We start from the raw sequence: 16,912 nt of genomic DNA, 5'->3' as shown, positions 1-16,912 counted from the left end.
ATGTTCTCATCAGTTGGGATGCGGGTGCGTGGGAAAGAGGGTCGGTTTAGTTATTTCTTTCCGGTCATCACCGATAGAGGGACGATGGTAAAGTTTCAGAAAGTTCGGAGGGAGGCTCTGTTTCCCCGCTTCCCTGGTTCCCGAGCACCTGGATTGGTGGGTGCAATTAGTTATCTCTTAAAAAAGCGGTATGATTATTAGGCTGACAACGATTCATGCCCATTTCTAACTATTTTGTTACCAAAACAAGTTGTGGTTGGCAAAGCTTATGCAGAACTCCACGGAAAACAGGTATCACGTCCTTGATTTCTCAAAACTCCGTTGCCGCACGACAACCTCAGTACAACAAAGAGCAATTAAACTTAGCTCGTTTCTGGATTAACTTCATGACCGTTCCAGGCAGAGACGTGTGAGACTGGGAAAACTCTCCCAGCACTTGCCTCAACCGCGGTTGTATGGGTTGCCTGGGCCGCCACTGCACGTCACACACGTCACGGGACGCACAGCCAATGAGTCAAGTCACTGCATGCAAAGTCAACCCCAGTTTGTGGTAACAGAAAACTCGCGCGGAAAATACGCCGGGGTAGATGAGACCGGCAAAGGAGCTTCGGGACGCCAATCGTCACCGTCTAGACATCAGGTCACCGGCAGAAATCTACACCACGTGAAATGTGCTGAGAGCTATTACAAGGAATACACATGAGATCTTTTTGTGTCTATCAAATATACCTGGCAGGCGTTATGCAGCCATCGGGCTACGTGCAACAGCCCATGGCTGGGGCGCATAGCGTTATTGTGCCTGACGCATGGAACCTATCGCGACGGTAGTGGTCCAAACCTGGCCGTCCAACGCGCCCAGAGGTAGGACCAGGCACTGTGTTAGGTTCGTAAGTTGTGGTGCTGGCGGCCACTGCTGTAGGGCCGGCAATGCCGCCTCAGGACCAGCGCAGTAACGATAGTAACATTACAAGCACCGCTGATTGGGAAGCAGTTGTGCTTAAAAGCAGGATGGCAAGCATTATAATGATAAGTGCCATAATGGCGAGCTGCACTGTACAAAGGCCATGATATGACAAAATTCATAAAACTTCTTTGATAGATCTTGAAGAGCTTAAACGCCTGACAGACCTATGGCCGAAGTAACCATGCTCCCTAAACCCATTTGCATGAAGGGTTTTTGGCATAAGGTGACTACAAACATTTTATCATTGGCTGCACTGAATACATGAACCTGAAAAATCTTGCTCTCACGTCACAAAACCTGCAAAATGAATATTTGGAACTTCAGTATGACATAATTTGTTCTATTCCTGATCAAGCCTTGTAACTTATGACTTTAACTTTCATCCATTGATCTCAGAGAAGGAAAGGTATACCTAAGCAGCTGAAGTGAAATGGGCCGCTTAGACAAATTTAGAAGGTTCATCAGTATCTGAAACATATGCAGCCTTGGCTCAAGGCAATACAAAGTATCAATGGTCCTTAGATAAATAGATGAAATAGATGTAAATAGATGAACTAGTAAATAGATGAACTGGAATCAATAGACCCTGAGCTATGCCCCAGTTATGCACATTTTTATATAAATACAGCATGCTGCCCTTTTCTAAACAGTGCTGCAGATAACTCCTTTGGTGAAATGTCATATCAGGCATGTGCGCAACATTGCATCACACCAAACATTTGTGTTACATTGTAGTGCCTTTCCGTCTCAAAAACGCACGTAATGCAATCACACAGCTGTGCTGAACTGACATAATTACTGGTTGTCCCATTTCATGGGTGGTAATGCCACTGGACGAAGGTTATCAATGCTTATGTGGAATATTCAAATGTCAATCAGACAACAATCTCAATTATCATGTATTAAAAAGTAACAAGACCCTTAGCTCTGACATAAATATACCTGGGCACGCCCTGGCCAATCACTTCGCATACAGCATTCCACAAGCATTCAACAGCCGGTAGCCTAAGCCACAACATTCATAACTGGCAAGTTGTGCAGTGATGAAGCATTTACATTAAGGTTCGCATTACTTTACGTGGCTGCACTTCCGTCTCGTCGCGAGTTTGTGCAGCGCAACGTTGCAGTGCGAATTGCAGGACAAAATTGCAAAATGTCAAGTTGTATATGACTGGGTGCTGTAATTCATTGCCTCTGGCCGATTACGCCATCTCGCACCAAAATATCGACAACGATGGGTCGCGGAGACACGGGAATGGCACAAAAAGGTATACCGAGCGAAATGGTACGGTCACATGTACCACGTGCCACGAGTTCACAGATGGATTTTGCTCTCTCCACGCGTTTTGTGCCACATTTCGGCACCTGGGGTTGGCGCGCTTCGATGATGACTTGAAGGACCGAGATGATAATATGGGTGACACGTGCGACGTGTGATGGCGCCCACGTGTTCAACTATGGTTCTACGCATTTTGCTCTTTTGAGGGCTTCAAGTTTTTATTATATCTCAGAAACCAGGGAAGCATGTACTTCGGGACGGGCATGCTTCGATAGCCGATCTAACGGCCAATTAGTCAAACGTGTACGATGTCGTGCTGCATGTGTCATGTGACACGTGCACCTTAGCTGTGAAGATGCATTTTGCCGATTTCGTCCATGTGCGCGCTATACGCGGCATTGTCGCTCGTGTGGCACGTAGAAGCACGAAACTGCCATACTGCGGTACGCCATTTAACAGGAAATCCTTTGGCGTCACATGTGCGGGGTAGCATGTTGCGCGTGTCGGGCACACACGAGCCAGGAAAATGTGTTTTGCTCTTTTCCACGGGTTTACACCCTTTGTGTGTAAATATCGGCACCCAGAGCACGGAGGGACTGGGAGTGGCATGCATAACAAATCTTACAGACAAGGACGTGGCATGAATTGTAATGTCGAACGTGCCGCGTGTAACGCGTGCACGAGCCAGCAAGATAAATTTGGCCGTTTCCCGCCGTTTTTCATTCTTTGATACAATGCAATGCTGCTTAATACAACAGAAGTGCGTGCTACCATCATTCAGAAGGCTGGCAGTTGATGGAAGGGGCAAAAATCACCACCCGCACCCCACGACCATTCACTCATCCCATGGAGTATCTCATCCCATGTCACTCATCCATGTCACTCATCCCATGTCATGTCAATCACTCATCCCATGGCTGTGTTGCAGAGAACTCGGCGAAATGCGCTGCTCCTGCCGGCGGTCGTCAGAGACAGCCGGTAACGCGCGCGGCCTTCGACCGAGTCTTTTTCGCACTACGCGATATTTTGGTAACCAGGGCACCTAGAACCAGTGTACTACAATTGCCGACTTTGTGTGTAAGCAATACCTTATGAGGAGGAATTTTTCACTCCTTTTCCCCATATTTTACGTGAATTTTCACTCCTCCTTGACATTGTAATTGCGTGGTAATTCCATCTTTCACTTTCTGAGGTCTTCAGACGTCATCCAAAACCGAGCTCACTTGAAACCACCAAGCATAAACAAGACTCCACTGAACCTGGACACCTATGGCTATACCCCGCCTCACCTACATCTGAATCATGTCTATGTGTGCACAGAGCAAGGGCGCCAGGTACCTCCAGACTCAGGAACCCCAGCGACTCCAGCCGCTTGCACGCATTAAGTTTGGCTTGTTTACAAAATGCATCATAATCGGCAGCTGTGTGCCAAATGCAAGGTTTTCACGTATCCCCAAGTTTTCGGTCTCACCACCACACCGCGAAAGCAGACACCAGCAAACGTGCAAACACCAGCAAGGCTTGGTAGGAAATTTTACTCCACGTATTTCTTTTTTCCCGAGGAAACTTGACCACTAAGTTGCATCATTAGAAATGCAAGAGCGAAAAATTCAAGAAATGTCCTCTGAATTAAATTTACAAGATTAATATCACCATTTGAGCACTCACGTTAACAGTTTTTAAGTCAAATCAGCTGATTAAACATTTTGCCGAAAAGTATCAGTCTTTATAGTTATTCAACGACTTCTGTTTTTTTTAGTATCAAACAAGTGTGATGCCACTTTACTCTTCCTTCCCGATTGCCCTTATAGGCACCGTCCGTTGCTTAAAATGTTGATCACTTCCCTGCAAGATGCTCCAACTGCAAACTTGCACGTATTTCATGCATAAGTTGGATTAATACCCCAGCCGCCCAAACATGCTTGATATGCACCCAAGAGTGAATAATTCACAGCGAATGAATGGCAAACAATTTGAAGGACGGGACTTATTTTTACCATCATTTTTGCCCCTGTGAAACCCTCGGTTAACCGTTTTGTTGGTTCGTGGCGGTGCTCGATAATGATAAGTCTAAGCCGTTCAGGTGCCTAAATCACCAGGCTACCTGACAAGGCCATCCTAATGCTGTCATGCAGAGCTTTGGGACAAACCTGACGCAGCTAATACAGAAGTGTTTGATGGCGAAATTCTATCATTTGGAGATGGTTATCATGCACACCTGTTACTTGTTTCACGTTTTAATCTCGTAGGCTGGTTGGTGGCCATGTTTAATATTTATGTTTAGGGGTGAGTGGGATGACATCTGACATCTGACATCGCATGGTCTGCTGGCAGACCATGCGAAAGGTACTGACTTGTTTTGGAGGAGCAGGAAGAATTGCTGTCTTGGGTAGAACTTTATAATATTTTTATCATGAGCCTTGTGTGCACTACTGGCAGCCTCATGACTTCCTTGCATTTTGTCCATCTAAACATAACTACATGCAATTGTCATGTTTCCAGCCTTGTGCAAGGTCAGCATGTTTGCAGCGTCATTTCACCACATGTAAAATTTTCGTGTTATTTTTTTATTAAAGCAGCCTGATGGCTGCAGCATGCTGCATACTGCGGAAGTGGAAAATGTGTTTGCGTCTTTCTCACCGACGTTTTGCGGATTCCCAAAACAGGCTGAGCAAGTCATGTCACTTATTAGTTGGGTGCTTTGGTGAAAGTGATATGTATATTGCATGATGCATTTTTGGTCAGTCATATGCCAGACGCGGAGTTGATGCAAGATTGCATGCTGGACTCATCTTCTCTTGATGGAATGTATTATCATAGCAGCAGGGATTGCAATACAAAAACCAAATCATTGCTCATTATGCTATGCCACATTACAGCACTGAGGAAGTGTCACAGCTGTTTACCTACGCCATTACACGATGTACCACATTGGTTGCCTACTCTGTCAAGCCTATGAGACAGCAGTTTATAATTTATGAATGACTGGTAACTGATTACCAATGCCAAAGGACTATCAACAGCAAGAATGTCATTGCGCCAGAATGGTTATAGCAGTGTAAACTATTAATTGCATAATTAATTCCGAGCAAAAAAAAAACAACTTGGCAGCCCAACCTTACCATTTTTACCATAGCAATAGCAATGCTTTGGCAATAAATTCACAACAACGTTTCTAATTTATTTATTTTTCGCATGTCACCGCATTTCCGGGTACAAGCAATAATGAAAGTAACTACCGTGCACATCATATGGTATGAATGTCAGGACTATAGCACTGGAGGCAACGATGGGCCGACAATAAAGTATTGACAAAGTCATCAAGAGCACAGCAGCAATAGCAGCAGCACAGCATATCGCGCTTTGATGATAATAATCTGTGATAAAAGCTGGCGATCGCTACGTTGCGTATGTCAAACCCAACAAAATTTTCTTACGGTCCAGCACCAGGACAAAAAGTCCACAAACAAACCGCCCGCTAATCCGCCACTCGAAACAGTCCCGCGACGAGAATGGCCAGTCGGCGTCAGCTTTTGTGTGTTTCGAGGTATTCTTTAGGTCTGGCTGCCAGACTCTGCCAGGTATTGCTGTCGTCACAGAAGAATTATATGATGCCATCAAACAATAACGTAATGGAGTGCATTTTACAAACTTTGGTATTTTCTTCCTGAGTCGTTTTGGAACCTTGAAAGCTTACCAATAGTAATACCAAGTAAGCTTTTCTCATCGTGCCTGATACCTACCTCAAGATCTTCAAATGTGGAACATTCCCTTCAACAGTTCTTATGAACGCCCTGCCCGTCGCAGGACTTGCACGCACAGCACATACCTTCTCGATTCAGAGCGCATATGTGCAAGGCGGTGCGAACCTAACTTTTGCGGAAGTTTAGCGTTGGCCCTCTAGGCTTTGACCGGAAACAAACAACCAGAAATAGATGTCGACCCTCTAAGATTGGTCAAATGTCCGTTGTTCTGTGTGGGTATGCAAGTGAGAGGTATTTACGCACTGAGTGGTTGTGTGTGGTTGTGTTTTTATTGTTATATTTTTTGGCGGAGCGTGGCATTTGTTTACCTCAAATTTTCCTCATTAAAACCTCTGTGTGAGATTCAAGCACATCTAAAAAAACTTGTTATGCAACCATACAGGCACACGAGCTCCATGGCACCACCAGGGTGGGAGAAAGTATGGGAGACAAAGTTATGAAAATAGTTAAAGTGGACGTCTATTTCTTAACTGGAAAGGCAAAACGACTGACCGGTGTCAAGCATTGGTCACGTAAGATCGTTAATATACTTAATATATACTTAATACCTCTGTACTAAGCAAGTGCAGACCAGAACACCACCGCACAATCCTGTGTCATATTTCTTCTGTCAAAATCAAAATCTCCATGAAATAGGACAATAATAGGCTCCTTGCAAACAAATATCAGGACAGACTTCATCGAGGTGACATACACGTCAAATGTATCGAAATGTACTATCGATGCAGCAGCAGACAGCTGTCCTGTCCTTGGTCCATCCTGTCTTGGGTTTTCTCAGTGGGGGCCGGTCTGTTGCGACCCACTGCGCAAATGGGAGGCACTCTGGGCTCTGCGGGCAGTAAAACCGTCCCTGCTTGTCACGTCTGTGCCCCAGCGTCGCGGTGCGCGGCCTCTGGCAGACGGCACAGGGCACCAACACGGCCTGGCGCCTGTACGATTGCTCTTGCCGCTGTCCAGGCTGCCGGTCGTAGCCGGCCCCGGTGACCACCGGGCCGGTGGTGTTTTTAGGTAAGATGAACACCATCGTCGGTTGGGACGTCCCCGGCAGAATAATCAGAAGCGGAAGGGCTCCTGCTAGGGGCTTGGGAGACGGCGGTCTCCTGGGTGGTAGCACGACCTGCATCAGGACAATGGCAGCTTCGCACCGCTTCTCACGATCATTGTACCTGGAAGCAATGCAGCAAAACGCCCTTCAGAATTCCGATACGGGCTTATTTCTTTTGCAAACGGCATGAAAAACGCACATCGCGAATAACTTGCCTAACGCTGCAAGTGGAATTGATGCCTTTTTCTGCTTTTACGACGTCGGCAACAATTTCAAGAAAATACTGATCAATATCAATATCACCGATTAAAACCAATGATTTTTACCTTGAAGCATTCTCGCCAAATGATGTTTTTACGTTACTTGGGGTTAGCGGTGAATTTTTCAGTCAATTATTACCACAGTAAATCACAAGGCAGATGCTACAGAACGGATACAAGCTACTGCATTTATCAGCCACGATAGCAACCGTAAACGAGGTGAGAAACTTGCGCTTCAGCGCATACTTGACCACGTGGTAAAGACATCGATTATGATCTCCCAAAAACATACCAGGTGAGGAGCGTCTTATGACTGATGTCAGGCAGCGCCAGGTCGCTTCCCTCAATGAGCCGGTTGTCGAGCAGGCGCTGCCTGCAGTATCCGTTCTCTCGCATGATCGTCGCCCACCGAGATACAGACAACTGGCCGGGTCTTCGCACGCGTCCTCGGTGTGTGCTGGCCAGTTTTATTCAAGTGGTTTCGACCAGCCGGCTGCAGTCCGGCTTCTGGGCGGCACCTCCGGTGTGTCCAACAAACGACCTGTATCGTACAACACTTGTCAGCCGCGTGCATAACAGATTTCGCTCGAATGGAGCTGGACCGCATTCCGGAAAAAGCGAATACTGAGTTATCACTGCATGCAAATTAAAAATGACGTTATCTGTTACTTATGCATAGGCCATATACATCGCAATAAAAATGTCCACGTACAGCGGAGGAAGTCGTGCGCTTAGAGCACTTCCATCACACAGTGTGACCCAACATCTACGTGACTATATACACCATCTACTGAATAGTTCTGCATCATTACAGGGCATTTGTCACATCACCGCAGCCACATGCATCACTCCTTGTGAGGCGTTGGTAAGCTACAGTACTAGATGTGTCTACATTTTCTGATAGTGCATTTCTCGACATCGAGAGAATATGGAATCGCTTATCCAACCCCACATATTTTACTACACTGCAGTTTTTGGTGGCGTACCATTACACACAGACGGCGCATCCAGGTCATCAACCACTGTGCCCACATCGCGTTCTGCACCCGCAGGTCTGAGTGTCGCTCACGTTCCGGAAGCTTGTAACGGTCCGATTGCGACAAGCGAATATGTTAGCGTGACATATTTCACCGATGTTTACTGCACCTGTATGCGCCTAAACACCTGAGGATATATTTTGTTCGCTGCAGCAATGTGTCCGACCGGGACACCCGGGCCAACGCTGCCGATCTCCTGCAGCTGCCCCGCGCGTGCGAGCAGCATTGGCCGAAGGTTTTTTGGCTTCCATGCTATGACTGTATTGCACGAGACTCCCTATGTTATTAGTGGGACCAGGAGCATTACTAGCTGCAGGAGGCAACCGCATGTCCTACGTATTGCGAGTAAAACACTGTTTTTTTTAATGACTCGGGGCCAACAAAGTCTCAAAGTGGCAGTTAGATGAAATAGCGTGTATGAACAGATTCTCTTCTTATTGCATGGCATACGTGTAATACTGTTAGCCAGTTAACACGCGCTCAGGAGGGGTCTTGACCCCTTCCCGAAGGTTTTTCCACAATGGTTTGCGAACGGCGCGGAGTAGCTGTACCAAAATTTGTTTATCTGTAGAGATTTAATAGCGGATCGTTTGGTATCAAAAATTTAGGTGAGCCTTGTAAGGTCGCTGACCTATGGCGGGTCAAACCAAACTTTCGACGGCAGGTCAGATAGTCAGATCATGTTTTCAGTGAACGCGATTACTGGGGAATCGTTCAATCTGATGCAACACTGGGGTGTTTGACGAAGCCACACATCTCTGAGATACTTTCTTAGGCAACACAACTATTGAATAAGAAATTTACGTTCGCCTAAGGTCAGGTATGAAGGTCACACCAAGGCCAAAACCAAGCTCTTTTATTACTCAAGGGCTTCCTGTATGGGATAGCTCATTTCGAATTTATTGATAGCAGGAACCGCATTATATATCTTTCATTGACCTCTTAGATGCCAGAGTAGGTCATTGACTTAAAATAAGTGAGTTCCTAAGTGGACCTAAGTGAGTTCACGCACAGGTCAACACATTCTGTAAATTCCGTACCTCTAGCTTCTTAGTTCCCGGGATTTCAGGGGGTCAAATTGACCCCCATCCGAGCGAAGGGTATCTAGCCGGCCACCCGGTCGCCGTGTTGACATTAGAAATGCCGGGAGAATCATGCGCACCTCCGAGAGCTTTCAGCGCCAGGGACAACAGTGGAGCGAGGTGCCTTGAGGCACCCTCGTGTAAGACGAGCCTCAATACGTGGCACCATCTGAAGTCGCTGTATGTCGATTTCTGAGAGCTGATGTCACATTTCTCGAATGGTGGCGGCCTCTACATTACTGATATCGTGCTGGCGTGGATCTCGAAGGCACAGAGGGCGTTCGATAAATCGGTCCACGGCGCCCTGGTCGGCTATATTCCCCGGGCCGACAGTCTCCTGAAAACGTGACACAGATGCGAAATACTGCAACACAAACGCAATCCTATCAGGTATGAGTCAATCACGCCTAGCCAATTGCTTTTTGACACCATCTGAAATGAGGGCAATTTCCACAGGGTCCTAAACCATCAACTCGGAGTTTTTTGCTGAAATGAAATAAGTTCGAAGGTTTTTGTGGGAGTGGGGGAAGTCTGTCGTTCATTTTAGATCAAAATTAAAGCCAACGTCAATAGCATGATCAAATCACATTATATTGCGGCCAGTTTATTTTTCTGCTTGCAGTTCCATGCGATGTGGTTCATCCACTGTACAACGCATGGTCACTCGGCCAATTCCGCCTGCTATGCTTGATTTCACCACCGGTGCTGTGGGTGGTGGCATCACTGGGGCCGAGGTCTCAGAGGCGGCGGCCAGGACTGGCACCCCGCCTGCCATCGTCGGCTCTTTGCTATCGTCTCCGATGGTGCTTGTAGCCTGTGAAACATAGCGATCTGACTGCATTAAGAAGCGTGCCGCCGCGTTTATTGGTCTCTGGTTTAGTCATCTCTTAGACCCCTCGAAAATACCCGAGGATACAACTTTAGGGCTACCCTACCACTTAAACTACAGCGTTGTGTTCGCAGATGGTGAAGAAACCTGCACAGCTGTTGTTGCGCAGCGCAGCGAAAGCGCAAAACCACGCGCCGTTGTTGCACAGCACAGTCTGCACAGCACAGCAAAAGTGCAAGCCACGCACCGGTCTCGCGTGCGCTGTGGCTGGCACCGGTATGGGACGGCGGAGAATCTACGCCGTGGATCGTCACGAAATTTGAAACGCCGTATGTGTAAAGTTAACGGCAATTCATGCAGCAATCTTGCGATGCGCATCTGGTTCAGAAACACCCGACCTTTATGGTTGACCGGCAAGAAAATCCCAAAAGTGCCTGAGGCCTTGCTACCTCATCCAGCATGGAAGTGGTCCGAATGCTCCTGTGCAAATCCATTATAAAAGCGGTCGTCACTTAAACAACCATTACACTCCAGCGATGTCATCATAATCATGATATGATTGTCATCATCCTTGGGAACGTGCACCTATGTTGCCGCAGCCGTGTCACCGAATTTCGCACAATGGAAACGTCATAGCTTCTTGAGCTAAAATCTTATCGTCTGATCAGTATATTTTGTTTTGATAAAACAGATCAGCGCACGGGAAGTTTCAAAACACAATATTCAGTGGTTTAAACTTGCGGCTCGTTCTCAGCGTCTGACTAGCTTGCCGGACGCTTGTGTCCAAAGATTGGATGGCCTGTAAACGGGAATGAATTTAGGCCTTCAAACCGAGATATGCTTATTATTTTAAAAGCAAGAGGTTGCTGAAAGTAACAATATTTGTTCTAACAAACATAAATTTCTGTAAGACATAGAAATGAGGCGGCTCTCACTAACTAAATAATGAACCGGCGTTTTTCTGATAAAAACGCCCTGAGCTCATTTATGAAAAAAGATCTGTAACTTGTTCTATGCACCTCACTTTTCTACAATGTAGCTGGCGCATTTAGCGCAGACACAATTCGATGCAGCAAACATACTCCCCACGTTTCCCACCTCATCGCACCACCAAAGGCGTCACGACTGGGTTAAGTTCGAATTACATCACAATTTTTTGCCGCTTAAAGTTGTCACCCACGTCATTCACCCTGCCGTTAAATCCTACTCAATCGGTTCGCTGGTCACAGACGACTGTCACCAACTAGCTGATTATGATCCAAGCTTGTAAAGCCCATGATTGCATTCGACACAAAATTATGTGTTACTGGCTCGCTGGTCACATGCACATTCCGATGGCGGCTTGTTCACTATCTGTGCGAATATTTCTGGTTTCTGTTTGCCCCTCAGCATTATGTCCGGACTCCAGTGGCCCGACGTGCACTAATGTCGTGGCACCAGTGACGTCACGCTAGCTATTTTATGAGCCAATACAAGGCCGCTGTTTTCTTCCCTCGGGGGACATGGAGTGATTTAAGCACAGATGAAGTGAGAATCACCGGACTGTTCTGCTCCGCTTATACCGCCTTCGATCCGGTGTAAATATCTTAAAAAGTGCCTACATTCATTCATAATTTGTTCCCGCCCATTGCAGCGCAGGTGTTTCCATAAACACCCTTCTAAGACGTGTCCTAACCAGATTTCGTGGCCCACCTCACCAGCTATCAAACGCAGGTCATAACAGCAGTTGGTGATACCAGTTCTCAAGTACTGGGCCTTTGACATTACAATTCTACACATCCCCTATTCTGAACGAATTTTCATCCATCTATTCCAATTCCATCTATACGAAACGGTCGAAATTTGCTGACAATTTTTTCATGATGATGCGTCTATTGTGCTAAAACATTCAAGTGGCATTTTGGTTTGATTTGCGGGTTAGTCGTGGTACATGTGAAGTTCAGATTTCTCTCCGTGACCTGATGCGGTGACGGTAAACGGTGACGATTGGTGCCGCACAAATCCTTTCCCTCTCTGTTCTAGTCCGGTGTATCTTCCGCACGCGCTTTCGGTCAACTCAGACAGGGTTCGGCTTTGCACCATGAGTTTCTCAAGCTCATTGGCTGTGCGTCCCCGTGACGTGTGTGACGTACGCAGTGGCGGTCCAGACAAATCAGACAATCGCGGTGAGGCTGAGTGCTGGGAGAATTGTGTCAGTCTCACACCTTTCTGCCCGGGACGGTCTTGCCGTTATTCTAGAAACGAGCAAAGGAATCGCTCTTCATTCCAATCAGGTTGTCGCTTTGCAAAGGAGTTTCAAAAATCAAGCACTTGAAACCCGTTTTCGGAAAAATTCGGCATAGGCTTTACCAAACTTGATTTGCTTGGGTAAGAAAATAGTTATATTGGGTACGAATCCCTTGTCAGGTTAACAATCATGGCGATTTTTCTTACACATAATGAAAAGATGAATCATTGCACTTACTATTTCAGATGCTCTGAAACCAGGGGGAGCCGGAAACTGAGCCGCTCTCCCAACATTCTGAAAATTTAGCATGGTCCCCCTTCCGGTGGTGATCGAAAAGAACTAACCAAAATGGCTCTCTTTCCCACCCACCCACGCCCCAACTTAGGATGACACTGTCTGGGACTGAATCCATATGCTATGAAAAAACGAATTTTTCAACACAGCCCCATCAATGAAATTATTGCAATGGAAAACGCTTGACCCCTTCAATCGAGACCACTTGGTCTATCGTTCATAGTTTGTTAATGCAGACCGTAGTCCCTTGTATTGAAATACAACTGGTCAGAAATCATCACGACACAACATTCACGCATTTAAATAGGTCATCCTCAGTGGTTGACTAATATGCCGCGGCCTTGTACGCCGGGGTGGGGGAGCTGTAAGCAGGCTTGTAGACAGGGACAGAAGCCTTGTAGGCAGGGGCAGAAGCCTTGTAGGTAGGGGCGGGATGGTACTCGGGTACTGGGCCTCTCCCTCGTAGGTGACCTCAGCGTTGTAGCCGCCGTAGTTATCGGCGACGTACTTGACGTGCTGGACACGGCCGTCGGGCAGAGCCACCGAGTAATATCCCTGGGTGTTGTGGCCATCGCTCTTCTCGTTCTTAGCGAAGTTAGTGCCGGTGTAGTGGTCGTTAACGGCGTAGTCGTAAGCGAACGGCTTGGCCTCTTCCCTGTACTGGGGCTCCGGGTGGTAAGAGGCTGGCTTGTGGGAGGGGGCCGGAGTGGCCTTGTAGCCCGGCGTCTCCGGTGCCGGGGCGGCGGCGGCCACGGCCAGCACGGCGGCAATGAGGAGAACCTGCAATGCAGGGAGGGCATGATTGGCGAATGAAGGAGCAAGTTCAGCAGAGCTATTTTGCTACGATATATAGGCATAAACATATATGTGTATGTATACACATACCTATATGTATACACCCCAGAGTGTACTTGGCTTGAAATAAACTCTCTAGTAGCCAACAGGACACCATGTCAATGACACTATTTCAGCACATACCTGCATGGTGCGTTCCGGTGGCTGGGTATGCAGTACAAGTGGTGTCTGCTCCCTTGGTGCTTTCGCTTTTATAAGTCGGCCGCTAACCACTGATAGACGGTCACGGTCAGATTCCAGTGAACGGACGCCTCCAACGGTGTCACCGGCTGCGCTGTCGAATTCGCACGGAATTCCTGGTACACGCCCACCTCCTAGAAGTAGACCATGGTGTAACCCATGAAGCTGCACATGGACTCAGCATTAGATTTGTACGGGTGAGTCGGAAGACAAATGGCCTGGAACATATAGCTTATGACGCAGCAGGTTCGAATCGATCTTTTTTTGGCCTTACCCTGAACCCAGGATGGTCATGGCAACGATTTGGAAATTTTACCTTTACTGAAGAAATTTATGCTTCCCTCCCATCCCCATCTGGCAGCATTTTTGGTCTTTTCCTTTCCTCGCTTTTGCCTCATCACATCGCGTTCAGTTAGTTACAGTTTTGGCCGTAATTCATCCGAAAGTAATGATAACGTGGGTCGATAGGCGACGAGCGCTGACCTCCGTTGACAGCACCCCTGGCGGCAGACTTTGCCCCTATTTTTGTGTGTTCGGGGTGTTAATTTTTATTCTTTGGTTGAACAACAGCGTTGTCGTGCACGAAGAACTGTGAAAATACCTTGTACATGTCTCCATCAAATGCAGTACGGAAAATATATTTTTCATGCATACTTTGCTTTACGTTGCCGACATATATCGTCAACTTATTCCGCAAACTAGGTGTTGCGTCTTTTTGTTGCCTGTAAGGTGCTAGATTGATTGGAATTGCAAAGTGTCTACCCTGTGCAGTTAAGATAACATACGGGAGAAGATTTTCCTTCAACCAGAATGGAATTAAGAGCAAAGCTCGGTTCGGCCTCAGATTATTAGAAATTGTACACACATCTTCCTAATGAGGCAAACCGTCAATTTTTTTTACTTTTATCACAAAATGCAGTAGATGAGAGAGTTTGTCTATCTTGGGCCAAATGCCTTGATTCGTTGTAAATGTAGGAGTACACTTAACGCATTTGCTTTCAAGAAATTCGGTTTCGCCTACTTTACGTAAGAAGTGCCTGGTCCTGGCAAGCGGACGAACATCATCGAGGAACCCTCTCATTTATTTTGTCCTGTAGCCTTACGCACTTAAGCCACCCAACTCCGCTCTGTCCTTGAACTTTGACCATATTACAGCTTTACAGGGAAAGCTTTGGAACATTGTGATCCTTGACTACAGCTCATTGCAACATATGTATTATTAATATTCGATCGTCATGAGAAAAATATGCCCATCTTTCTACGGAGCATGGCGATAAAGCAACATTGTGCAGCACTGTCAAGTTCTGACTAGCCTTAAAGTTGCCCATTCGACCCCTTGCGTGAAAATTCCGACCCCTGTAGGAGGGGTCGCCACCCCAGATCGGACAATGCAGCCCATGCATTAAAGTGTCGACCTCATGTCGCGCTTAGGAGAGACATGTTTGCGTCGAGGAGGAGCGTAAAAGATCAATTTAATATGTTGCGACAAAGAAATAGATTATCTGACGCATTTTGATAAAACGGTAGATACTGACCTGACGGCAGGTCACCTTCTACGTCACCTTTTATTTCGGCTAATTTGTACTTATTTTTTTCCCTATTGTGTCTTAGGTTTTTCTATAAGCATGGCCAATGGCCCATCTGGAAATCTCACCCTAAAGGGAGATGACAACAAAAAGCATGCTTGACCCTGGTTAGATCATGCCCCCCAGAAACAGTCGATAATAGGTAATGTATGACGTGTAACCGGCAGGTGCCAACGACCGCGGGGTTCGACCAATTCGTGCCGACGGCGACGGGCGCGACTGACTCATGCCAGCGGTGGCGCGCAACTAGCTGATGCCGACGGTGGCGCACAACCGGCTGGTGCCGACGGCGGCGGACGCAACCGGCTGGTGTCGACGGCGGCTGGACGCAACCGGCTGGTGCCGACGGCGGCGGGACGCAACCGGCTGGTGTCGACGGCGGCGGGGCGCAACCGGCTGGTGCCGACGGCAGTGGGACGCAAACCGGCTGGTGCCGAAGGTGGCGGGGTGCAACCGACCGGTGCCGGCGGTGGCGCGCGGCCGGCCGGTGCCCTCGGCGGCGGAGCATGGCCGAATGATACCGGCGGTGGCGCGCGGTCAGTGCCATCAAACCGCATCAAACTTAAGCGGAGCAGCAATCGTGATCAAAACGTCGTGCACAAACGAATGACGCCGCTCTGGATTTAACAACTGGCAATTGTTGATGGCATATGATGGTTGATGGCATGATGGCTTATGATGCGTTGATATGAGGGGTGCGACAAAATGTCAGAAACGCTGAGTGTATGCTTGAATTTGTGCGTTTTGAACAGTCGAATGAAGCATAATATTTTTCATGCGTGCTTACCTGAAAATTGCCACAAACCACACTTTATACTTACTCATAAAGAATAATAGATCATTGATGAGACTGCATCATATCAAAAATGATCACGAACCAACACGGATATACACTGCAAGGTAGTTATACGCCAAAATTGTTGCTAGAAAAAAGAGTTAGGATATAAAGATAATCTGGTTTATAAGTTAACCATTTTGGTAAAAGCCAATAAATAAATCAAAAAAGCCGCAATGATATGCATGTGACTGAATAATAATCAAGCCAGGTAAGAAGTTAACAGTAATTTGTCAACAACAAGAAAACATCTTAGAAAACTTCACAACAAACTATACGTGATATACATCATCACAGATCACCATGTAAGCTATGGAGAATGACAAAATGATGTGGGCACACATACTGGGGCCCAAATTAAAGACTAAGTTGCATTATTTGCTCCATTTGAGATAGCTTGAACATACTTGTCTCGCATATTGCTAAAACATGAATCTGAACTCAATGGGCACAACGGTTTCGTATTACATCAAAGGATAATCTTAGGCCAGTTAAGGACCACAATCAAACAGACAACCACGGCACTGATCAAACCACAGATGCATCATATCGCGTCTTGATATTCATTGCTGATGGATACAGCAAAACTATCGAAAACAACACCAATCAATCCCACAATATTTGCTAAAATCTGTTATTTCACACAGCAAACCACATCCATAACTTTCATTTCAA

The sequence above is a fragment of the Pollicipes pollicipes genome, unplaced genomic scaffold (genome assembly GCF_011947565.3).
Source record: "Pollicipes pollicipes isolate AB1234 unplaced genomic scaffold, Ppol_2.1 Scaffold_3087;HRSCAF=3621_pilon_pilon_pilon, whole genome shotgun sequence".
NCBI classification, from domain to species: domain Eukaryota; kingdom Metazoa; phylum Arthropoda; class Thecostraca; order Pollicipedomorpha; family Pollicipedidae; genus Pollicipes; species Pollicipes pollicipes.
Note: the sequence above shows the minus strand (reverse complement) of the source record.